General features: G+C 37.9%; 1 protein-coding gene and 1 long non-coding RNA gene across 3 annotated transcripts in view; one reads left to right on the forward strand and one right to left on the reverse strand.

Annotated features, from left to right (window-relative positions):
* LOC117164823 (terminal nucleotidyltransferase 5C) overlaps window positions 1–27,467 on the forward strand; it is a 169,945-nt gene that overhangs the window by 70,569 nt on the left and 71,909 nt on the right. The window contains exon 1 of one of the 2 annotated variants that reach the window (XM_033348206.2): window positions 141–853. The exons of the other annotated variant lie outside the window; for it this stretch is intronic. The gene's annotated coding sequence lies outside the window, so the exon portion shown is untranslated. Of the gene's footprint in view, window positions 1–140; window positions 854–27,467 lie in introns of those variants that run through there. 2 annotated transcript variants of the gene reach the window in all.
* Window positions 3,435–22,269, reverse strand: LOC143303048 (uncharacterized). Its single transcript, XR_013059019.1, has 3 exons — window positions 21,934–22,269; window positions 19,235–19,427; window positions 3,435–3,906 (listed from the first exon to the last, which is right to left on the reverse strand). It is a non-coding gene; the product is annotated as an uncharacterized LOC143303048 (long non-coding RNA).

Below are 27,467 nucleotides of genomic sequence, written 5' to 3' on the forward strand. Positions count from 1 at the left end.
TTTACGAACGATAATACGGGGATAGACGTTGGCCAGGCGTAGAGGGGGTAGGAATAGTTACTATAGATATATGTAGGTATAGTAAGAGGGTGGATGAGAAGAGTGGGAGAAGGTAGAGTGCGTGCGCGCTCGAGTTGAACGCGGCTGTCAGTGTCAATTGGTTCGCCGCGACGACTTGAGGTGTCGTTAATGTGTAAACCAACGTTGTACTCGAAAGTTTCTTCCTCGCGTTCCGTCATTAGTCAGAAACGGTACGGTTTGACATTCGCATCGTCCCCTCGTTCCTGTGTGTTTACTATCCCTGCCGCGAAATCAAACGACGAGGCGTCTATTTAACAACAACGGTGGTTCGAAGGATCGGGATCGATCGGAAACAGAAATTTCGATTTGAAACTCGTACCCAACTTTTCGGTTCGTCTCGTCTGCCCGTCAACGACGACGGGCAGCCACGTTTCATCGACCGAGCAGACAAGTTCCATCTTTTCTTTTTTTCTGGTGATCCCACTGAGATATATCGATAAAAACAACGCGTCTATTGGTGACGATCCACACAGTGTGTGTACGATCGGTCGAGCGGTGAGAGCAGCCGCGAGGAACTCAACACGCTCACGCAGATTTCCGTCGTTTCTGCACGTCGTTGCCGGCTTGAAAACGTCACGTGTGGTGCCGGACAAAGAGAAACAGAGAGAGCATATGCGATAGTAATCGTAAACGCGTCGCATCCCCGCACGTTAAGTGGACGAGAGAACGCTCAGATAGGATATATGTTAGCGTGCTTTGACTTCGGTGAAGATCGGTGAGACGTGCTGTGCTACTGCGCCCCGACGACAACGCGGAGAGGCTCTTACAAGACGTAAGTACCGTCCTAATATAGAGTACTCGTAGCTCCATATGGTAGCGTATGAAAATAATTTGTTCCGTCCGAGCATATTCTTATTGACCAAAGAGCTTGATCTCATCCGTTTTAAACACAAGACGTTCAGGTTATCGCGTCAACTTACCCTGACTTTTCAGCGGATTAGGCAAATTTATAGATAAAATAACAGTGTACATGCTGACGCTCGTGTATCGCGCTATCGATGATTCTAGAAAATTTCGCCATTGGCATGCATGTATATCGATGGCGTGGTAACGGTCGAGATACCAAGTCTCGTCGAATTTTGAACGAGTCCCGCTCTTCGTCCGTTTTTTACTCTCTACGACGATATCTCGCGTCTACTTTACCGACCGTGTTTTGAAAACAGCCGTATATGTCCATGAACGCGGATATATGAACAGCCGCGCTCTTTCCAGAACGTACATTGCACGCGCAGGCGCGTGACCTTTTCTAAGTCCTTTTCTTCCTTTCGCCGCGACCGTAGATAGACTTTTTTTTCTCTCTTTCCCTGTGGTTTTTTTTTCTTGTTGCTCGTCGTTCCACAGGGAGAAACAGGGAGTATTCGACTTCTACCGGGGTCGTACCGTACATGCTTCTTGTCGTTTCTTGTCAATATTTACGCCAGACCCGTATGTGTATGTCTTTCGCTACGTGTATTACGAAACTCGCTTTCGTCGCTCAGTTATGTATGTACATGGTTTCTTCGTGTCGTATCGATTTCCTAGATCGTACGAATTTCTTACGAAAATCGGAAACTTCAGAAATGGTCGTTTACATCGGTTTCATCTAAACTAGTTCAAATTTTATTTACTTTAATTACAGAAAATTATACAAATAGAAAGTATTTACACAGAAACATTCAAACCAACATGTAATTAATGTAATTCGCTTTTAAAGTAACAAATTTATAATATTTGTTATTGATTCGTAAATTATCTTGTCCTTCGATCTAAATGATCCTTATTTATAATCGAAGAAGTATTTGTAATCGTAACGGTAGAAATGAAGGATTTTCAAATTGACAAAGGTCAAGAACTCGTTGGTTTTCTCGGAAGCGAGAAGCATCGTTGATAGGAGTAATTCGCGGCAGTTAGTATCTCCATTCGTTAAACGCAATTACACATAGACTCCTGCAAGACACGCGTCGATTAGAATCTTTGCGACGCGGCGGCAGGATCGATTATTATCCTGCCAGCTGGATCTTATCGCATCCTGTTCATCGCGTTGTTTGTTCCGCCCTGCTCCGCTCGTATACAAACACACACGCAATGCTGTGCAACTGTGCACGATTTTTTCCTTAATTTTATTGTATACTGGGTGTTTTACAGAAATCGAACGTTATACAATTGCAGTTTATATCGTAGGAAGCAGAATAAAAGTTTCATTAGGCAAAATATATCACACAAAAAGTGTAAAAAAGAAAAGTGAAAGTAATACGTACTTCTTTTAAGACGGAAAAATGTATCAATTAGTGTATAGAAAAATATACCAAGTGATGCATCACTTAAAACAAACCACTTAACGATATATTTTTTCTATCTTCTGCTATTTTAAACCTAGCTGCATAAGACACCCTGTATACAAGTATTCATAGCTTCTAAATAATCGAGAAATCCGGTTATTTGAATAATTTACCATAAATTCATAATTTACTAGTAATTGAATAACATCTCTAGTTTATTCTTACAAATAGTGATAACAGGAAAGCAGTAAGGTATTTAAAAATGAATAAAGAGGATGTGCATGATACTTGCACGATCGATATAGTTAAAAACATAGAATTCCATTATTCCAAATTAAGTCATTCCAAATTCATCTACTGATTTTTACGTAATTAGTTATTTCGATCTTATCGATGTTGATTTTAGATTTTTAAACTTAACATAGTTTAAATCTATGATTCTGTGTTCGTATAGTTATTTACATGATTCAGCCGTTTAACTACTGAGTAATTATCGACGATTCGTCTAATTAAAGTAATCCTCGGTCATATAAGTAGGACGCGTGATTTACGTCAAAGAGAATATTAATTTGGCAGAGAAAAATGCTTAACTTTTTCAGCCCGTTATGAATCCATATATGCGTTACGAAAAAATTGTTCATAGCGTCGTAAACCCATTTATGCGTTCGCCTACAACCATTCAATGAGCGTTATGAACCTATATGCACGTACGTCCAATACTATCTTTGCTCTTGTGCCTGGAGATAATAAAAACAGTAGGAAGAAACCGTTTTATTGTGCCACGCTTGATGAATTTTCAGTTTCTTATTCTTTCTTTATTTAGTTCTCGTCCGAAGAATTATTATACTGGGAAAATTCATTAATTTTGTAAGTACAAAGATGTAATTCGTTATTTAAAGTGCCTATAGTAAATTCCACAATCAGAGTAAATGAATAATAAATATTTAAATGTCTATAATAATTCTATTTTTAATTCATTTAATTTAATATATAATTACAGTACGTTTTTAATTCATTCCGTTCAAGTTTTTGCATTTAAATAATAATAGTGAAAAATTCAAATAATAATAGTGAAAATATTTCAATAGTGAAAAATTGTTGTAAACAACGTATGATAAACGCGTTATCGAATATCGAATATCTTGGCGCTGGAAAGGTTAAGCGAGGTACATAGATTGAGGAAAGGATTCCGCTAATCGTGTCAATTATTAGCGATACTTTATTAATTTTCTAGTAATAGAAAATACAAGTGGAAATTAATATCGTAAATGTATCTTGAAAGCAACGTAGCGCGTGAATAAAAAGAACATTTAAAATTGAAAAGAAAATTTAGTAATTTTTCAAACACTCTATGTTACAACAGAGCGATCGATAATTTCCAGTAAACGATCGACGAGCGTTCTTGGCTTAGGATTGCATATTAATATGTTTTAAAATAACGTCATCCTTCTTGTCCATTCCGATCATCCGTCGAGTGAATTTATAAGGAAAAAAGGCGTAGGAATTAGCGTCGATTGTATAACGTTCGCCATGGAATATCCGGTTCTTTCGCGTTGCGTTGGCGTCTCTGAAATAATTCGCGAATCGTAAAGTTCACTGCAACGAAGCACTAGGCGAGTTGATCGTTTACGAGTTCCACAGCCTTGTAGCGAGATGAGGAACGAAAACAAATTTCAAAAGATTCCAAACATCACGCGTTACACAGTGAACAAAAAGTTTCATAAAACGAGGGAGAAATAATTTTAGATTAATTTAATCTGCAACTGGTATGGTGTTTATATATTTTGTTACGCAGGCTGTACGGCGGAAATTCGCTGGAGTTTCAATAAAGTTCACCGCAGAAATATTATTTAGGTAGTATAAAAAACAGGAGAAAGATAACATCATCGATTATAGCTATTATTTTATTTAATTGCTCGACGCAAAATATCTTCTTTTCATTGGAACGATCAGTGAAAATAGATCTGATATATCTTTTGTAAAATGACCGAATAGTTTTACAGTAAAGAAACAACTACGATGGAATTAGGTCCTATATATAGATTCAGATCATCTTTTACAAGATTTCAGTGAAACATATCGTAGTTTGAATCCATAGAGAATAACGGTCATGATAAAGAAATTTCAAAATTCTACGCGCATTAACTAAATAATTGAATGATTAAAAACAAACATGCATGCAAACAAACATACAGCATGGTTATATTCTAGGTTTATCGTATGATAAAAAAATCTAAACAGTTAGTGATTAAGGAACTCCTGATTGGTAAATTTTACTAAGATAAGCGAAATGATTATCAGAGATCGGAGTATTAGGTCCAAAGTGGTAACAAACTTAGACTTCGTATTTGCTTGTTTGGATAAGAATTATTCCAAACTTTGGTCTTAGACGAGTCCAATTAAGGAAAAATTTTCGTAAGTTTCTAGAGCGCGCATATGGTTTCCATCTTTTCCTCTCTCGAATTCCGCGAACAAGCAATGAGTTCTATATTCGACCTAACGTGAAAGTATACGTACGTCCTTGGCGCAATAAACGCTACTTTCAGCTGGAACAAAGAGTAGCACGCAATAAAACGTCGAGTGCTGCTCGGTCTGCACTCACTTCCCCGTTACGTTCCATACGGCTTGTCCCCCGATATATTTTATTAAACTCGAAATGACGAATTCACGCGAACAGAATAGAGTGATTCATTCATCTATTTTTGATTGGAAAACTAACCACACTGAAAATGGATCCTGTTGATGCTTGTAAAAATTTTACAACGATGGATGAATCTTCCAAACGACATTTCGTACAAGGTTTTTTAGATTTTCTTCTTTAATACTTCAACCTTCTAATCTCATATTTTTTCCGGTCTAAATATCCAAAAATAAGTAATCCCAATTTTTTATTGAGAAGCTAGAAACGGATCTTCTTATTGACTATAAAGATTTTACGACGATGGATCAATTTTTTAGATAGTATCGTGTAAAATATCTCTTACGTAACTCTTGAATTTGTATCGTTTCTTGGCTTAAACATCGAAAAGTAGTCGATTTTCGTTTTTCATTGGAAATCTAAACTTGTCAAAAATGGATCTATTAATCGTGCACGCGATAATTCTGTGACTTGTGAATCAATTTTTCATTTCGTAAAAGCTTTTCCAAATTTCCTTACGCGATAATTTGAACCTTCTAATCTCACGTATTCCAACACACGATTTTAATTCTTCTCGTTAACCAACAAATCTATACGCTCAAATTTAATTGTCCGAGCATAAATTCTATCCAAATAAAATTTTATTTATCGCAATAAAAATCGTTCTCAATGTACGATTTATTAAATTCCAGCTAACAATGAGTTTTTATCGCCTATCCATATGATTAGCAAAACGTTAAGCCAATCGTACAAACGCTTACGGCTTAACCTTTCAATTTCTCTCGTTGCTAACGAAACACGCAAACGTACGTTAATTGGAATGAAATTATTCAGACGTGAACTTTGATTATTATTGAAACTGAAAACACGTATTGTACGAATGATGCATGCGAGCTTCACGTGCAAACTGTTCTGCTTTTTAATGCATTCGAACGAATAGAAATCTTCCGTGTATTAACGGAAACGGAGTTCGTGACAGTATCGATTCCTTTGACTACGTTCCCGAGTAAGCTGTATTTACATAGCGTGGCTATCGTTTTCAACAAGTCGACGCCGTTATGCGACGTTAAATGAACGTCGAAAGGCTTCTTTTTATTCCTTCTACGTTCCTTCTTTGCCTGTAAGATTTTACACGTCGGTAAAGCGATTCGTCGAGTCGTTGAGTAACATACATATGCTTTCCATATATTAATCACGCAAAGTAGTGAGAGAATGTACAACAGAAAGCGATAGTAGACAACGACGAAGCGTTCCTCGCTTTTTAATCTTGGCCACGCAGCTCGCTGCGAAGATAAGATTATTTAATTTGTGTCGGCCGTTCGATCGGGACGCGTCGCGGAATGTCAAGCGGATTCCCCGTTAAACGCTGTAACACGCGTAATGCCAGCTTGCGTTTTGGCACGCTGGCTTGTTCAATTATGCAGTCAACAGGTTGTCTTCGACTACGAGTAAACTTGTACCACAGTAGCAATTAAATCGTTGAAATATCTTTCTATTACTTTAAAGGGGCTGTGCGGTGCGGTTTCTTTCGTTTTTTGGCAATTCGTGTAAACGAAAATGAAACTTTGAGATTACGTTACGATACTATGTAAAGCTAAGAGTTTTAGAATGCCATGCATTATGTGTAAAAATATAAAAATATCTACGGTATAGTACTCTTTACGATATTCAGTAGACAAGAGAATTTTTGTTTTAAATCTTAATGATGTAAGATAATTCGTTGGAATTTTCTACGGAATATTGTCATGTGTTTGCCATTATGAGAAACGCGTTATATACTTTCAAACGATAAAAACGTATCTCAGTAGAGAAATTATAACTTAGTCAATTATGAAACTAAAGGTATGATAGAGTACAAAGTAAAAACGCGTGAATATATAAATTCAAATTGAAACAATCTTGTCTATGATTATCGACGTGCCCCAATATATTGCAAAATAATGTGTGTTCGATGCCTGTTCGATAATATGTACAATGTACGTGCTTCGTCGGTCGAGAAACGAATTTAATTTGATCTAACGAACGACACGGATCGATGATCCGTGTTGTTAGAACGATTATGACATCCGGTGTTCGAGAATGTTGCGTTCTAACAACGCGACCTAGGGCAACAACGACGGCAGGCTTGGGTGCAACAGGCCGTTTTTTCTACGTTAGCATAATCCCACGGTGCACTTTTATGCCTTCTCTCGGCCTGTTGTCGCCGTGAAATCGCATTATTCTCGTTTCGCTATTTAATTTTCCCGGTTCGAGTTCTCGCGTTTTCAACATTGTTGAAGGTTACAAGCTGTGACGCTTCATCTTAATCCCCTGGCAATCTTATTGCTGTGACTTCGAACTTCCGCTTCTAAGGCTATTACTAATGTTTCCTTGCTGATTTCATATAATTCGCGTAATTGTTGTTCGTGCGTAGATTATAAGTCGAGATACTAATTTCATTTTGTTTATTTATACGAAGATTATTAGCATCTCTTTCGTTGAACGATTTTGCTGTTATTGGCACGTACGTTAACGTTGTTCCGATTATTTGAAACTTGTTTAGCCTTTTAGGATTGCGTTTCGCGAAAAGATTTAAAAAGACGATGAAAATATTTGGGATGAAAGAAATATTTGTAGTTTCTGGGGAAGAGTAGCTAAAGTATTGGAAATAGAAAGTTACTACATCAGAATTGGAAATTAAATAATGAATTGAAATTTCCATATGATTTTTACCTGTTACATTGTCGATTCGACTGGAAAAAAGGATTTCTGGAATTTTTATCTTTGCTTCCTCGTGTTTGAATTAACGCAGAAACCAACGCAGAAGAAACGATGCATCGATTTGTTCGATTCTTCCTTATTGCAAGGCCAACAGGAATAAAGTTTGTGTTAATCACGATCGCTTATTTGAATAAAAAATGACATCTTTTCCTGTTTATTCCGCACAATGAAATTTTGTTCTAATCTTATTGATTGCACAGCCGCGAACGTTGCCTGCGAATCTGACCTGCAAACGTGCGAACGTGAACAACGAATTTTTATTTCTACTTCCAATTCAACTGCATTATGCATCGCGCCGTGTAGCGAAATATTAATAGCATGTTCATGCTATCGATTGAATAGGATGTAACAACTCGGTGTTTAATCGATTCTCAATAATTACGCATGGAACGTTACTTTCGATACTTTAGACATTAAGACGCACACAGTTTCAGGACGTTTGAGCGAGAATTTACAGCGTTATTTTTCTCTGCACCTAACGCTACATAAACTCGCGCTTAAAAGCCCTAAAACGTCTCCTGTCTTTTCTATCTATCTTTAAATCTATGAATTTTAAATTGTATGCATTTTTGGATAAAATCTGTTTACGTTTGATTGGCAACTAAGTGTTTGTGATTTTTGTCAATACCACCTAATGACAAAATCTGCGATCACTTACTTTCCAACCCAGTATATCGTATAAAACATCAAATTAATCGATCTATTACAACCACGCGTAACTCGTCCATCGTTTTTCTCAAGAATTGGAAAAACGTGTCAGACTAGGCTAGCACAGCGTCATTTTCATCCATCGAACGAAACACTGTGCGATTAGAATTCGAAAGGCCGATGCCCGTGGAAAAGCCAATTTCTCGAATTCTAATCCCGTCACACGCCTCGCGCAAGAAAGTTTCATTTCTGCGCTCTGCAACAAGGTAGCGAATTATCTTGCGCTCGTAACAAAGTGAACGAAAGGAGGAAGTGCAGGATGAGTGAAAGGCCCGCGAAATTTGCCGGCTGCATAGCAATATCGGAGTTCGATGTCCGCGTGATCGGACTGAACTTTGAAAAAACAACTACCAAATTGATAAGACACTGTGGCGCAACTAGGTTGCTCTTCGAACGCGGCTGTAACCGAACCGAAAGGAGGAAGTGAGATGAATCTGGTGAAAGGGGAATGGAGGAATATCGAGATGATAGGAGAGGAGGAACAGTAGTTGATTAGCAACGTAGACCAGCCTTTGGCGGTTAAAAATCGTTCGAGTGATAAATTGAATAGACGGGTAACAATACTGCGTGATATTGTGTATTAAGAAGGAGGAGGGGAGGGACAGCGATTTATCTGTCGAAAAATGAGAGAACGAAGAAAGGAGGAAGTATCGAGACGAGTGAAAGGCGTGACTGGAAAATTCAGTGACTCGGAGGTTACAAATCTCGGACGATCGATGCACGTGCATATCGGATCGCGGTACGTCACATAACCAGTTCACCGTAATTCGTTCTTTCAATAGGAGATACAGGAGCGTGGCGACTTGTAAGGATGTGATTGATCGAAGACAAATAAGAAGCGTTTTTATTATATGTCTGTTACAAATAGATGGCAGATAGAACCACGAAAGAGGAAAAGTAGAAAATTGTTTTATCTGCAAACTATACTTCGGATATTTTCTATAGTTGTTCGTATTACGCGTATCCTCTGCATTTTACGTGCGATTTTGCAGTCTTGAATTTCCTATGATGCAAAAAACTCAGCGATCTAGCTATAGGAAACTGGGAACAGCCGGGAAAGGTGGATAGAACGTTGGATACTCTTCGCTTTAATCCGATATGCTTTATTTTACATTGAAATTTGCTAAACCGAAAAATAAATGAAAAAACTGGTATTTGTTATAAAGGAAAGAGGAAAGTCGGATATATTCGCGTAAATTTTCGTTAAAATCCACACTTGGTATAGGTTTTTTTTTGCACGAGGTATCGCAAGCTTTGGGAAGAGGACACCACATGGCTCGCTTTGTATATTCTTCGTCCGACGTTATTCCCCCGTTTTGCTTTAAAATCACATATCCCGTGACACGATGTTATCTCTTAAAAAACAATTAAATGGAATTACGTTGACTGTCGAGGTTGCATAACCAGAAGTAAACTCTACACCGTTACCATCCAGGAAAAAGATACGGCAAGTCGATTTTTGTTGGTTTTTTGATTTTTACGTTATAACGATGAAACATTACGGGACATAATTCAACTTTTATGTGAGAAATCAATAACTGATTTAATATCGTAAATTTAATCTTGTAACGTTCGGTATCTTGAAAATGTTCAACAGGCTAATAAAAACACACGCATACTGAGTATGTACTCGGTCTTAAAAGCAAATAAAAATATAATAGGAGAATTGACTGGCAGCAGCGGAATCGTAAAATTGTTTTCCTGTAAGATATGAAAAAGTGATTTTCGTCACGTCATTTATCATGATTTTCTTCTGTCGACATCGTATACGTAGCGTACTGTATCGAGCACGTACGAGTTCTATTTCAGTTATGCGTATAAAATATACTGAAAAAGATAAATTCTCGCAAACGGAGAGCAGATAACTGTAAAACAGATTAAAAATATACACAGATACGAGATAAAATCCGCCCCTGAGGTTCTTCCACGTCGAGCGAGTTTCGGTACAGTGATTTGAAATTTCAAGTGACCCGTGATTCTTTGACACACGGTTATCGTCGTTTGTGCAACACAAACAACGCATCACGTGCACCACACATGAATGGTTGAAACGCAGACGTATCGTGTCTAAAAGGCGCGAAGTACTACAATGAACCAGTAATTACAGTTATAATGACGCGTGAATTAAAATCGAGTGACGCGTTTGAGACGGTGTTTGCACCTTTAAATATCATTAAGCGATTCGTGGAGCGTGAACTTGGCGAGCATACGTAATAATAGACCTAGGCAAGTATTATTTGAAATTAAGATAAAAAAATAATTATTTCAGACGATTCATTTCGTATTATTATCTTCTATACATTGACACTTTGATTACCAACACGGCTATCGTTGATCTACGTTGTTATATTTTGTAGAATTATTAAAATCAGATAAATTTCATGAACTGGACAATTTTATGGTGTAATATATTTCAATCTATTTAGGCTTCCAGAGTGAAATATGTAAAATTCGCATGACAGTCAACGTGTTCACACTGCTGTGATTCCCGAATTTTTACGTCTCAATTTTCAATTCATTTTAGCGAACGAAAAAATTCTCTACAGTTTTATATCGAGTTGGCAACTATCATTTGGCAAAGCCGCAATCATTTAGTTGCCAACCCAATACCAGAACTATATATCTAATATAAAATCGAACCGAGAAATCGTGCATATCCAGGACAATGTTCTCATATCTTGCTCGAGCAGAAGATATTTTTCAACGTTAGAAAAATATTATTGGGTCGGAAATGAGCGAAAAAACGCGACAGAAATACATATATTTCCTAGTGATCTTAAAAGTGAATTGTCATAAGTATTCACATTCTCTTCCTCTCACTTTCATCTCCTCTCACCTTTCATTTAACCCAGCGACTAAAATAAAAGCAGTCAGAGGAATCGTCGTCTCCTATGGAGATTGGAAAAGGAAATTGATTTTACATCGCTACTGAACGCACGATCGATCGAGTCGCAAGAAACAATCGATGTACTCGAAACGTGAATGTTACGCAAAGCGGTGTTTTTCGCGCGAAATCGTGATTTGCAACTTGACATTGGCCCGGACGTTCACGGACAATATTTCACGTAAGAGGCGCGCGTGTTCGCCTTTCACCGGGTCCGATAACGCGATATAATTAAATTTCGCGCAGTCAGAGAATTGATGGCCGCACGTTCGAAATCGCAACGCTCGCTCGGTCGTTGACACGAACGATGATGAAATTGGCGATCAATTGGCTACCCCTATCCGCGATTTTTTCCACAATTTCAACTAATATCGTCAGTGGGATTTTACTAGCCTGTGAATTTCAATAGTTGCAGGCTTGGTCAGTATTTATGGATCTTTCTGCGTAATAGGAATAAATTTGCTGATGAAAAAAATAGTTGATAACATAGTGAATGAAATTTTATACGAGTATTTTATATAATTTTATAAACAGTATGGATTTTATTATAGATCTTCGTTTGTTGTATATTGACTAAGTGATTGCGGATTTTGTCAATACCATCTAATGGCAAAATCCGCAATTACTAAAAATCATCTGTTATATAAATTCCATAGATTTCGTGTATGTTTCATATGAAACTAACGTATTATCCGGAGGAACGAGTTCTTCCAAAAACGTGCCTGTTTTTCTAAAAACGTTTATATAGACGAATCTTTCTCAAGATATCGATAAGATATTTGAAGATATGTTCGAGAGGCTTTGATTAATGTTTCTATATTATTTATAGAATATTATTCGTATGTTTACGGATGAAACACCAATCGATGTATCGTTACCCTGTTGCGTGTGTGTAAAATGTAGATAAAGGGAAGAGGGTGAGGATGGTTTCTGGTCGAGCGCGGCTGCCACGTGAACAATGGCGATCCATGAACGAAACAGGTCGTCACTCGCCGCTGCACAACGACGTGGGTTTAACGGATTGTGCGCTTCTCGAAAATATCGCTCCTCGTATCTGCGTTGTTGTGTAATGCTCCTATTACGATCGCGATACGGCCATTAAGCCGCGCGATCTCGACGATCGATCGAAAGGATAAAGATGGCCGAGAGAAGATCGTGGCGTAGATCTCCACCGATTTGTAAATCTCGTGAGAAAATATAGAAGACAAAAATTGCTTGGTAGATGGATATGAGGTAATTTGATTAGAAAGTTGTCTTTCAATGACAGATATCGACGAATAACTTCGTATTAGTAGATTGCAGATTTTTATGCAAATTCCCACTCGATTTTATGAATTCTTCGCTCTATATATTTTGCATATTTTTGTATAATATATGCAGATTTTCGTACGTTTAGATTTTCCATAACGCATATAATTAATTGATAATATAATTTCACGAATGTGTTTCCAACTCTGTACATTGCTCTTATAGCGTGCGATGCAGGTTTCAAACGCGTCTATTCGAAAAGTTAAAAGTTCATTATCCTTTATAATTGCAGTGTCGTCATACGAGAGACAATCGTGTAAATCATTGTGGAATTTATATTGCTGGATTTTGTGCGATTTAGTAATTTAACGATGGAATTTATTACTCGTAATTTATTATCGTAATTGCAAGGCTTTTCTATTTCTGTTTCAATGTTATTTCCATATTAGGATCGATCTTACACAATAGGCTGTTAATAAATTATACAATTTTCTCCGTCGGTATAAAATTATATATTCGTATGTATATATTTTGTTTAACAACCTCCAGAATTGTTTTTCTATTTTTTATATCTGACGATTCAATAGAATTTTTATAGAATGAGAAACGGGAACGTGTTCCATTAACCGTGTTTTCAAATTCTTCCTATTCTGGGTTTGAGGATAACCGTATCGCTCTGAAACGGATATCCGGACCATGGGTCACGCCGTGGGAGCTTCTGAACGTCAGATAAATTGAGCGACGAAGAATAGACGAAATTGCTATTTATACGCGACGTTTAGGAATTTAGATCGACGGTGATACGGATACGAACAAATATTTAGCAACGAGATTATCTGACGACGATAAGAAACTCGGTCAAAAATACTTGCTACTTTGTCTGATTACTCGACTGCGTAAAATTACTATGAACTTTTGTGAATTTCCTAGGAAATTCAAATGCCTCGTGGATATACGAGTAATTTTTAGAAATCGTCGTTATTGCTTCCAGTTGAAAGACAATGTCTAACCGTTCGACGTAACGTCGTTTGCCAGAGGAAATTTCATTTCCTTGAAAGTTAATTGTTCCCACTTTTCGATGTTTACATCCAGGTCCAAGGTATCGGTTCATCGATCGAACGAAAAGAATTACGTATTCCTCTGTATCGTACACAACGATGACCTTCTGCTCTTCGAATCGACGGTTAATTTAAATAATTGTTTGGTCGAGCGTTTCTACCGTATAATATATCGAACTTTCTAGCTAACAACAACCATACGTACATCCAGAATTCAACGTTCAATTAATCAATCGTACATTCTGTAATTCCGAAAAATTTTACCACCGCTAATTTCATCAACTCGTAAAAACGATCTAAATACAACGAAGTATACACTAAATATTGCAAAATAACGAAATAACAACGAACGGTGCTTCTTCAAACGTTAGAAAGCCCCAAGAGTCCCGACCTATGTACCGAGTTTCAACCAATTCACCTGTCGTCCCTCTTTGACGCTTCCTTCATCTTCAACGCACCTGCAAGCGCGTCAGAACGATTCACAACCGAGCTACGTCTCCGCACACGTGCGTACACACGTGCAGTACACATTGTGCAGTACACATTGTACACGTACGTAATATATACATAAGTAGCTGCAGTTAGAATCGAATGGGAAGGTTTTTGCGGAGGAGGTGCAGGGGTTAATCTGTTGGAGGTCGAAACAGCGTAAAGGATACGCCAGTTAGCCTACACATTCGCATTGTTGCAAAACGTGTTGAGCGCGCCTCCCTTGACATTAAAACGTGCGCTTACGACGCGCGTTCCATCGCAAAAGCGTAATATATGCCCGCGCCTACCATCGATTCTCACCCCACTCCTTTTAACGTTCCATCATTTTGCTATCCTATCCTCTCTTTCTCGTGTTCCTTGTCTCATTATACGTAATAAGATGCATCTTACATCACGTTTCTCTTTCCATCTTTCATTGTTTTTCATTTCTTTTTTTTTTTTGTTGACTTCTTTTTTAACTTTGCTTTTCAAAAGTGCTTACCTCGATACATTCTATTTCCATACTTTTTAGCGTTCCATCGTTTTGCCATCCTTTCTTCTCCCTCGTGTCTTGTTATGTATATCTCGCGTTACGTATCTCTTTTATCTTTTTTTTCTAACTTTTTCTCTTTATTTCTGCTTATCTTTTTTCTCGATCGATCGAACTTGGTAACGACGCGACGTTACCTGCGTATCTCCTGAGTCAAGCGCTCGCATCGCACGTTTTTCTCGGCCCCCTTTCCCCGCGACGCCTAAAAAATGCCGAATTGAAAGATGGAATCTTCGTGATTAGCAATTCAGAATGAAATAGAAGGAAGCGAGACAAAGCGAAAGGACAGGACTTGTAGGGAATTTTCAGTATCCGCGATAACTGACTCATTGTTGGACAATAAACGATCTTGCAAAATGATCTCGCACGAAGTAACACCACCGCAAAACGACTGAATCTTTCTATTTCAGTAACGTTCTTAGCATGTCTTCGAGAAAAGAGGCAGTTACTTGGAGAAACTTCATATATTCCTCGGCTGTTGTTATTCGGATCAGTGCCCCACGAATGGCACGTGATCCTTTTTACGTCAGAGTAGAAAAAATACGAGGCACGTATACTCGCTTATCGACTTGTTACGAGTTTGTTGCCAGTAGCATACCACTTTTTCATCGGCCTCCTTTTCCTCATTCAACTATCTTTATCGCTGTGTTATCGATAGCGTAACATATTTGAACGATTTCAGCAACGGTATTGCAATACCGGATACGCTCGTTTACTTTTCCAACTGTTATCACCGCCGTTACTTTCACTTTTCCCTCATTTTCCTTTTCCTTCGACCACCTTATCGACTCGTATCAGCCACACGTCATGCGCGAGGGAGGTCAAGTACGCGATACGCTGTTTTCTCTTTCTTCTCGACGCGATCGATCTTGCCCCAACGACGATTCTTACGATTTCACGATGATTTTGTGGAAATTCGGGGCTTGGACTTGTTCTAAGCCAAGATTTAATGAAATTTCCTGCCAATTTTTTTTTATTCGTTCCTTCAACTATTCTTCACAGTGAAATCGATCTTTAGTTTCAGCTTCGTGTTTATTTAGTTGCGGACGATTCAGCGAATGATATCGTAACAGCTAAGATAGATGTTCTTGGAAATCTGGTCGTTAAACGAGAACAGTTTCTGTGGAACTTTTTATAATTTGCTTATTTGTATATTTTTAGGTGTTATTTTTAGGTCTTATTTTCTTAGTGTGTTGTAAGTAGTTCTACAACTTTCGGTTAAGACGTTGTTAAAAATAACGCACAAGATTGGACGTTATTAATATAGAAAGTTGGAGAAAATTCTTTTTAAGAAAAGAGATCGTCTGACCAGCTGATCAGCCAATTAACTGACGAAAGACTTTAGACCGATTCGTCGTACCGGAAGACGAATTCCGACGAAAAAGCTGAACAAAAGGCCAACAATTTCTCTTCTAAAAATTCTACGGAAAATGGCCAATTATCGAAAGACTTACTTTATCAATGAAACTAATAAGCGTTTCTTCGAATGTCATTAAAACATGTCACAAAATGAATACGTACGCTTATCTACTTACATTTGTAACTTCCGATATGTTGTATCTAATCTCTTCGGTTTTTCAACAGTTTTCAACTGTTTCATTCAGGGTCAATATTAGCTAAAATAAAGATGGTTATTAGTATTGGTTGAAAAAGCGAGATAAGTAACAAATAGCAATAAGATAGCGTCTAGAAATGAGATCACGGACGCTTTATGCTGCAAGCTGTACGATTTTTTAATAAACGCTTCTTCTGTACTGTTATTTAGGGAAGGTCAGTTGAATTTTAAAAATCAGTAGGAAATTAGAAAAATATTAAAGAACTTATATCATAATATTACCTACACAGTGGCTGACAGAAGTACATTGATTGATCACAGAATTGGAACATTTATACAAACGTATACTCTCAGAAGACACAATATATCTATTGCAAATATATATTTAACAAAAAATCAGTATTCAACATGAATGATCATGTTAAGCGTATGATACGTAAGTATTAAAGATGATTTCATTGAATTTTCAGATTTATTAGTATAATTGATAATTGGCTGTTTCAATGTCTTTGCGATGTATATATCTTGTCTATGATCTCGTCTACGTTCTCAGATTTCTTTCCATCTTTGTTTACTCATTAACAGTGCTAAATTACAAGATATCTCTCGTAACACGCATAATATACTCACAAAATATTCCCACAAATGTTCGAATACCTTTTTGCTCCATTGTATATCAACTACTTTAGCCAACTACTAGTAAAAAAAAAAAAGGAAAAAAAAAGGAAAGAACAGGAAACCGAAGTACATATGATGCAACTTCTGGGAGCATCGATCGTTCGCAGAATCGCTACTGATATTCATCTAAAGGTAGCGATACGCCGATGGCAACGAGGTCGAGTTGGAACACAATGGCCTCGTAATGACCGCTCGTAACCCGGCGATGACTAGCAGAACGAGTTTCCAGCGAGCGCTTTAGAGATTAATTTCACTGACGAAAATCACGCCGGCCTAATGATTCTTCGCGATGCCATTGACTTCTTTCGTCCTCTCGGGATGCAACACGTCGTTATTACAACGTTACCATAACACATCGTGCGTCAGACTGTGAGATAATACATAGATCGTTGCGCAATAATTCTAATAAATTGAATTTATTTATCGCCAGAGCACAGGTGTAACGTGCATTCTGCGAGAAGGATACTCGTCCAGATGGTATCGAGCTAACGAGCCGTTTTACGAGCTCCGAGATAAATCTTTTTACCGATCACCGCTCGATTCCGCGCGATTACGAATTTTATTTCGCTGCCATTAACAGCCTACAAGAGTAGCATTTGCACAAATTATTGCAAGTAGTATGCAAAATACAGCGGAAATAGGACGAGGATGTAGAACAAGGAAATTGCGTTGGGCAAGTTTCATTTCTGAGAAGACAGAATTTGTAAATTCCAGTCGAACATACGCGTGTTTGGCTAATTTTCGATTGGTCAGTAGTAAGCGATCGGATGCAAGTCGTTACACGCGCGAGAATAATAAAATGCCACTTGGTAACGTTACGATGCGCTATAGGCTCGTACTGTATCAATTTCGTACTGGATCATCGTGAACAGATTTCATGCTACAGAAATATTCCTATATCTCGTACAGCGTTCTGGTAGGAAATACGCTGTTTGGATAATGAAACGTTCATAGAACTCGCGATAGAACTCCCAATTACAATGCGCAGTGGTGTGCAACGAGTTTTTCGAACCGAAAGAGATCGCGTTTGCACGTGCATCGTTACAGCAAACAATAATTCGAGATTTCCAAATGGCCAGCAGCCAGGTGAGAATGAAATAGTTACTCGGACTACAAATCAGGAAACGTATAAAATAGCGAGTTTTCTCGCTAGAGAGCGAGAAACTGCAGGAGGATTAAATCGCGAGGGTTTCTATCATTTTTCTGTCTTTCGACTGGATGTAGTAACGGACGACTGGCGACTAACCATTAGAGAAATTGCAAAATTTGTGATTTTGCAATAAGCAAAATTTGTTTGCCGTTTATCGTCGCTGCGCAAGTTGTTACAAGTTGCAGAAACGATCAGACATTGTTAAGAAGAAAAATCTGTAATTTTATATCTGCAATTTTCAACAGTTACGGGATTGTGTCATAGTTAACGGTGCAAATTAGAGTTCAGATGTGACGAACGTAGATTGCAAATGCTCGTTTATTGCAATGGAAACGGATACGCATTACAAATGATACCGCGTTTAGTTTCGTTATTAAGGATAAGTGTGTCGCAATGAAAGTTCATTTCGCGGATATTACAGACGTATTACGGTAAAAATTGATCTTGTATGTTTTACAAATATCGCAGACGTAATGCGAAAAGGTTTACCTTTACGCGTGTCACGAGCATTGTATGCTGCGATAAAATTCCCATTTCTTAAATTCGATTTACAAAAAAAAAAAAAAAAAATAACTCGACAAATGTCCTCTTATAAATTATTCTCTAAAATATCGAACATAATCTTCGAATTAATTCGATCTCGTAACCTCGAGTACCACCAAATACCAGTTATATCTACCGTTTCAATATTTTCTATCTCTCTACGCTATCTCATCCACGGTTACCTGTTCCGTACGACATACAGACCATTCGTAATTACTCGAGCAATTTGAAAAAGCCGAAAAATCAAAAATATATAAAATCTTCGTTTCTGAAATTCCTACGATTACTGCTGCTGCAAGTACTTCTTCAAATAGTCAACGAGACAATTTTATTCGTTACTCTCTCATTTATCTATTATCGCTTTCCCCTGTCATATTCTCGTGATTCTAATAAAGTCTCGTTACGACCAATGGAGTTATTAACCTTCGAAATCTTAGAAAGTAACGGGCATATCTTTGGAACGGTGTCTCCTGGCACGGTGTCAATTATACATAGTGGCACGCACGAGCACAGAGATTTAGAACGTTCCGAGGCGGAGTAAGACGTAAAGGTGTGCACGAGCTCGCGGGTTCGAAACAGGTGACTGCCGTTTATGGTTAGAGCGCATAATTAATCGGCCGTCTAAATACGGTGCACGAGGCGAAAGACTTACCTTCTCGACTTGGCGTGGCCAATTAAAGAACGTGGAATATCGGCCAGCGTAGGAAACACCTGGATGAGAGGCCCTGTTGCACGTGTTCAAACCACTTTCTTCTTCTACCCTGCGTGCCTTCTTGTTCCTGCTGCCGCTTTTTCCGTACCAGACCACTAACTTCGTACTCGATCATTTCATCCGGTAGACGCGCCTATTGGAAAGTACAAGCTTCGATATCGGTGTAAAATTTGAAGCTTCGAGTTTATATATTTTGTAATATAATTTTATTTTACTATGAGCGTAAGTATTGGTCAATTTTATTCATCGATTGAATTTAACGTGCAAAGAAAATTGGTAATAAAATTCGATATAAAGTTATGCGAGAGTTCACTGTATTCGATATCGAACTTGGAGTGCTGATTTAATGGAAAGGTCGCGTTAGTTTTATCGTATTATGTATTTCGTAAGTGTTGTAGAAAATACAAATTTTAGAGGCAATATTAGCAGTAAAATTTCATGATTTTTGATCGTTCAAACGTCGAGAAGTATTTCTCCTTCTATGAAATTGCGATAGGAGTTTCGTCTGGCTAATTAAACTCGTCCGAACGATTTTTTGGCGCTGTTCTTTGCTTCTTGCAAATTTAGTGTCTTATTCGGTGTGCACGCGACGAATCGTCCAATTTTTGATAGGAGAATTTGTCGACGCTTAAGCCGCAGAAATTTATATCAGATTTCGCAAGCTCGTAAAATTGACGAAACGATTTGTTTCGATTAAAAATTTATTACTTCGCTATTAAACTCATTCTTGTTGCCGATGTAATCCATTATTCAGGGAACATTTTTGCAGCTCGCAATGTTTTATGTATTATGCGGTAGTTTCTCTACAATCTGGTTTCGTTTGTCGTTCGTGGCTTTAAGTTCTGCTAAACAGATTTCATTATTATGTCAGAATTCTTGGCTTCTCGTTCGTATACTGACTGCATTAAGCTTTTTATGTTCATTGTATAATATCAAGCAAAGGTTTTTAAAGTGTCAGCTATATGAAAGTATCGACGGAACTCGGTACAGCTTAGCTCCAATGACATAACTCTATAGCTCTAAGTAGATTTGACCCAGTGACGTCAACTATATGTTGAGTTCTGCAGCTGACAGTCATTTACAAGTATGAACAGTATTCGCTGTAATATAACGTTATCGTAATCGAACATTATAAAAATCGATCTTTGCAAATTTTCAGTTTCTCGTGAATTTCTATTCGTCAATAATATTTGACGCGCGTGAAATTTTTTAATGCGTACACGTTGCTGGAGATCGACGTTTTCTTCGTAATAAAATTCTTCCGTCTAATTTCCTTAGCATTCTACAAATATTTCACATACAGTCTCTTCCATCAATTTTCTTCTCTTTCGCGTATCGTGATCAAAATTCGATAGAAGAATAATTATTTACCAACTTCATCCTTGCGTCACATTACGATTAACATTCATTAAACCTTTCAAACATTCCGAACTTTTCGAACAATAAACCTACCATAAAATTTCTCTGCTGAAAATATTTTAATTAGAAAATATATTAAATACTCTTCTTTTACAAATATCTTCTATTCGATACTTCAGCCAATTAATTCTCTTCGTTTCCACGCTTGACAAGCGAATTTTCGTGGGAAAATAATTATTCACTGACTTTATTCTTACGTTACATCGCAGCTAACGTTCATTAAGTCTATCAACGTGTACAATTTACAGAGAAGTCGTAACGTCTGTTTTGTTCTTCTCGTTCTCCATTTTCTCTCGAACGAGAGAGAGAGAGAGAGAGAGAGAGAGAGAGAGAGAGAGAGAGAGAGAGAGAGAGAGAGAGAGAGAGAGAGAGAGAGAGAGAGAGAGAGAGAGAGAGAGAGAGAGAGAGAGAGAGAGAGAGAGAGAGAGAGAGAGAGAGAGAGAGAGAGAGAGAGAGAGAGAGAGAGAGAGAGAGAGAGAGAGAGAGAGAGAGAGAGAGAGGTTTCTTTTTACTGGTGTTCGTGAACCGTAAGTCTAAAAGAGTTTTGCTCGTTCGCGGGTTATCGTTTTCCCCGGTCATTCCTGAGCCAAGCGCAATTTACGGAATTAAAGTTTTTCTTCGCTGGAAGATACCGAGTCGCCACGTGTCCTTTGTTCCCGTAAACGTGATATTAATCGGATTACGTGCGATTCTACGTAAGTCGAACTTATGTATTCGAAGTGAATGTTTTTGCAAACCTCAAGCAAGCGAAGTAGATTCATCTGCGAATTGAAGATTGAAGCACGAAGTCATCTATCAAATACTTTTTCTTAACGATTTCTCACGACGTAGATTAATGATATATCACGCGTAAATCGAGTGTTTGTATTTAGAAAGAATCAAACGAAATCGACTGTGGCATATCGTTCCACGTTTCTGTTTGTTATATAAGATGAATTACGTTAACATCGAAAAACAATTAGTATTTTTTACGTAATCGTTATCTGTTCGAAAAATCCTGTTCTTAATATTAACCACGTATGCACCGGAAATATTTTAAGATAAATATTGTTCACGTAAGAAAAATATCTAGTTAGCAAACATTCGTAGTTACGAAACATGGAAAGGAAAAATGGATAAATCTTTATAGTTTTCTATCTCGCAATTCATTTTTTTCCCTATTCTGAAACTATTAATCTTCAAATATTTCTCATCGATCAATTATGCAACCTGTTATTTACCTGGCTTCCGAGAGCTTCGAGTCACAGAAATGCCACGAAATTTCGAAGTTTCCGTAGTCACATCACTAAAACGTATTCTATGTAAACGTCACTAAGAAACGTTGAGAAAACTTGGTATTCCGTTGCAACGAGATTCTTTCTTGCACGAATGTCATTGGTTTTCCTGAAAACTATAGGTATCGAACTGTTTTATAGTTTTTCACGGTATCGTTCGATCGTTGGACAGAAGCGCACCGTAAAATATGCCCTTTAACGAACGCAGAACACCTCGCGAGGTGTCGCGAGAACATTTCACCGGTTGATCGTTGCAACGCTCCTTTCCACGCCGCGTTTTATGCGAGAACGCTCCAGTTCAGCCCTGTAAAAGGAATGTCGCTGGTGTTTCAAGGTTCGCGAGCACGTACCAGGGCGTGGTATGCACCTGGAAATCCGACTGCCGAGCGATATAATCGATCTCGTTATGATTGGCAAATCCTTCTTTCTCGGCTGTCTGCGTATTGCTTTGCATATCATATTTTTCTTCCTTTTTTTCTCATTTTTCTCTTCGTTATTCAATCTTCTCTTCCCCTTCTAGAGTTTCTTTTTGGTTTATTTCTTCTTTTTTTCTTTTTTTCTTTTTCCTTTTTCTGTCGACGTTCTTTTCATTGATCAATAGACTGTGGGTGTTTGTGTATTTTTTGCAAGATTATAGAGTTAGCAAATCCATAGAACGCTTATACTGTGCAAAATATAGGAGATATTCATGGTACAGTATTTATTAGAAACAGATTTTTATTCGATTTTTACTTTTCTATTTGAGATCATTGAAATACAAATGAATATTCAAATATATAAAATAGAAATATGCGCGGTCTATCGATGAATTTTGGTACCTGGAAGAAATTGAAGGGACGACAAAGTGCGTGTTAATATTCGTGTCAAATTACAGAAATGTCGTGTAATAATTTTTTCTTCTGTTATCAATGTATCGTAGTATCCAAGTTTTCCTGATTATACATTTGATTGATGAAAAAGAATCGAACTTTGATTTATGAGAGATGGTAGTGAAGAATGAGGATTCAGGTGAAAATAGAATCTTGATGATATAATCAAATCTAAAAATAAGTAGACTAAACCAAATTTTCTCTCAACTATCTCTGCGACGATTCTCTATAAATACCAGAATTGCCAGTTCGCTTCAAATGCTCTACTTCCTTCTCCAAACCTTGCCCAACTATCGCAACAAATAACTCCAAATCTTCCAACGTAAGAACCGTAGAGTTCAGTTACTCGTAATACGCTTCTTACGCTAATTACGCGTTGTAAGAGAATGCCAGAGTATAATCTGACTGCAACCCAGAAACGACGTTTCGACGAGGACCAACGGTACTGCACACGCTATCGATCTAAAGGCAACGAAAGAAGAAGCGGCAAAAATATGGAAAAAATTCATCTTCGAAAAATAAACCTACTAACCCGAGGAGACGACATTGTTCGAACGACGAAACGAAAGACAACCTAAACCTTTTGTACTAAATTTGCGAAATCATCGTTAGCTTTTAATTTCTCAGTTTATTAAACCTGTCAAGGGCCCAGCGATAATTACAAGGAATATCCTGAATCCTTAACGAAAACGATACAACATCTTGGAAAAATTATAAAACGACGAAATTCTATAAAATTCTCTGTAAATTTCCGTAAACATAAATCTGCGGAATCGAGGTGCAAGGAACTGTGACGGAAAAAATATTAAAGCGATCCATTTACGTACGAAAGGTTTGAGACTCAAAAGCAACATTCCGTACGAATTTGATAAAACTTTTCAATTTCGCTAGAAACTCTCGGAACAATTGAACATTTCGCAAACTAGTTGCGCCAGCGGCCACGACCAATTGCATGGTTCGTCGAGTGTCGAAACGAACGACTCGACGAGCATCTGGGAAATTCGTTTGAATCGGATTAGCCGTGCTCTCGTGGTATAGAGAAATCGTGCATATGCGACTCACGATCGCGTACGTATGTATGCGTACACCTTGTTGTCGTGTCTTGGTCACTCGTGGGAGGAGTCGCCTCTGTCAAGGTCCCCTCGCATATATTCTTATCGACAAGGCGATGGAAGTGGCGTGTCCCACATCGCCGGATGCTCGAGGTCGCTTGTCTTCCAGCCACACCAAGCTCTTCAGGGCGTTCGTCGAGTATTCAGGTTTGAAGATCCTAACGTTTCGAAACGAGGATTTTCAGGACAGACAATGTCTTTATCGTCTTCCTTGCCGATCGCAAGGTATTCCACTGCTTTCGCTTCTATTGCCGCTGTTCTTCCCTGATATTTATTAATTATCGATCAAGATATTTAGGAAAAATTTGACAACCCTCGTTCCCTGATATTATTTGGTATTTTGTGACTTTTATTCGCTTGGATTGGGTGTACGAAATATTATCGAAAAATCTGGATATTTTTCTGTGAACATGCCGAGAGGAAGAAATCGAAAGATTTGTAAGTTTTAAGGAGTTTCATTAAGATTGAAATGTTTTCCTCCAGTTTTGCATTACTTTCGTTCCTCAATTTACGTTTCAGTTTCCTGGATCGTCAACGATATTTCCATATGTGTAATCTTGATATCGTTTCTAGAACGTTAATCGCGAAGACGAGGAGGAGGCGAACTTAGCAATTGATTCGCATTGTCAAATCTACATACTCGTTGCTCTCAATACATGAAACCGCGTAATACACCTATATTGCTCTAAAAGCAATATGCTGGCTGTACATGACCCCATAACTTCTTCCATGAAGAAACGTCACGCAATTCGCGTTACTTAACGATCTTCGTCTGTCACAGTGGTCATCGATGACCCAAGTTTCGTGAAATTTTTCAGATCGATCGAACAAAATAAAATGCATGGACTGGATAAAATTTAATTGAAAATTGTTCATTCCTTGTTATTTCTTTTGTTCCTCGAACTTTATGTAAATTCTTATATTAACAAAAATTGAGAAATTGATGAATCACATGATACAAGAATTTACATAGAGTTAAACGAACAAAAGGAATAACAATAAATGTGCAATTTTAAATTCAATTTTGAAACCGGTCACTCGACTGAACTTAAACTCGCATTATTCCCTATATTTATATATTAAACATTCTTCTGGCTTGCAAGTTATTTTGTGCGACTGAAGATATAATAACATTTTTAGAAAAAAAAAAGATCCATCTCGTTTTCGTTGTGTACACTTCGTACGGCTATTAGCAACGTGTCAGGCGCCGATACTCATCGCTATACATCGCGAAACACGCGTGGGCCACGGATGACCCATAGGGTACCAGTTACGTAACTGGAAATATCATCGTACCATTTTAGAAAATTGTAGCTGAAGAGAAAAGTGCGGCCCGCTGGTCTCTCGTCTAAATAGATAAATAATCGATATAATCGAAGAAAAAAAAGGCGGCGGAATAATTTTCGAAAGAAACAATCGGACGTCTTTGCTTCGTTTATCGCGCTAACGAGGTATTGTCCGCGCGATCCAACGGCAACGATAACGAAGAACGTGTGCTGGGCTCGATAGGGAAGAAGAAGTGGGTCACGTGCCGATAAAACCGTGATTTTGCCGTGACGTTTCCACGGAATCCGTGGGCGTAAGCCAGTTGCACGCGTGTTGCGTGAATAAGTTAGTGTTCCGTGTCCTATTAGAGGCGCGCGGTTGTCTCGTTCACGCGTTGTTTTACGCCAGTCATTGCGATATAACCGAGTTCTATATTAAAGCAGCGGCAGCCTAATTAATTCGACTACATCTGATCTTTGCGTTGCATCCGCCGTTCTATTTTTCTTTCCCTTTTTTTTTTTCTTCGAACGAAGGTGAAACGGAAACTGGATTATTTACATTTTCAACGTATAAATATTTAATCATTTTCGTGTGTTCGGTATCTGAGCAATTGGTTAGTTGCTACGTGTTAATTGAGCTGATTCGTTCTCTTGGTGTTAGGACAAAGCTGGAAGACGAGGATTCTTAGTTCCTAAGCGTCTGTTAATTTTCGTGCCTTTGGTATGTGGACAATTTTTTTAGTTACTACGAGTTAATTTACTTTTAGTTTATCGATCGTTAATATTAGAAAAAGGCTGACATCCCAAAAGTGAAATTGCCGCGGTAAAAGGAAAAAGCTGATATATATGTATGTATATATGAACATTGGAATGGAAGAAGCTAACATCAAAGACGGAGAAAGAGATAAAAGAGAAAGAAAAATTATCATAAAGAAAAGGAGAAATCGGGGATATAAGGAGAAATAGAGTTTCTACAAATAAAAATACAGTAAGCGGATTCCAATGAGTTGTCGAACGAACACGACCTTGAAATATCTGAGATTCTACGCTACTTATGTCTAAAAGGACGAGAATGGCTTTAGGCGAAGCGAAATACAAACTTAGTCTCGTCGTGGTTTGACGCCAAGTATACGTGAACTATACACGACGAATGGTATGAATAATCGCGGCGAACGAGCCTTTTCACGTCTTGTTGCGCGTTACGCAATCAGTCGATCTGCGAAACGGCATAAAAGCGCCGCACAGAACTCGAAGCTGGCGTCTAACGGCTAAATTGTCCAACTGACATGGAAACTACAGAGCAAGAAGCCGATTGCAGATAATTTTCCACGCCTTCATTTCTCGTCTCTGCTTCTTTATTGCCGCCGGCAGAATTCGAAGTATTCTCGGATAAAGAAATGTTTGTACGACGCACTTTTTACATACGTTATTTTTCTTCCCTTTTTCTAAGAGAAATACTTTTCTAATTCTGGAAGGCGAATTTTTCAAAAGAACCGAACCCTTTCAGACGCATACGCAATATTTTAAATGACAAGTTTCATGGTAAATGATAAAAGTCATATTTCGACAAAAGAATAGAAGTTTCATTTAACTCTTTCGTTTTCGTTACGTCTAGAAAGGGTTATGTTATTACTATTTCAAATAAACATCTTTGTGACGAAGAAAAACAATGGAAAATTATATTTCGTTTGACGCTATAAAATTTCTCGAATAAGGACGATAATTGATAATAATAAATAATTGTCCGAAAGACCTCGTTAATATCTTTAACGAGTACCTAACTAATGTAGCTATGACGAAAGAAGAGTTCACGCAAAGATCTTTTTAGTTAGTTCGAGGCAATGGTTCGATAAACTAGCTGCGATTGACGTCGTTTTATTGACTTTCCTATCAATTAGAAATTGTCGAGTGGCATTATTACGCCAGCTAAGAAAATACACTTCTCAAGACGACGAATACTCATCGCGAAATACACTCGATGAATCTTTTTCTGCGTGCTTGTTCATCAGCGGACGAGAGAACGAACAACAGACAGAATATTGACTCGTCGAATAGCTACATGTATTATTAATTTCACTTTCGTTTCAAGAGAATCGTTGAACCACGCGCAAATATTGCCTCTTAAAATAGACTTATGTTACAATATGTAGTAGGAAGATTTGTTTCGAAAAAGTTGAATCAGAAATAGAAAATTATGTAATTGCGCATAGTTAAGAAGCGAATTATCGTTGCTC

This window comes from Bombus vancouverensis, chromosome 8 (genome assembly GCF_051014615.1).
Source record: "Bombus vancouverensis nearcticus chromosome 8, iyBomVanc1_principal, whole genome shotgun sequence".
NCBI lineage: Eukaryota > Metazoa > Arthropoda > Insecta > Hymenoptera > Apidae > Bombus > Bombus vancouverensis.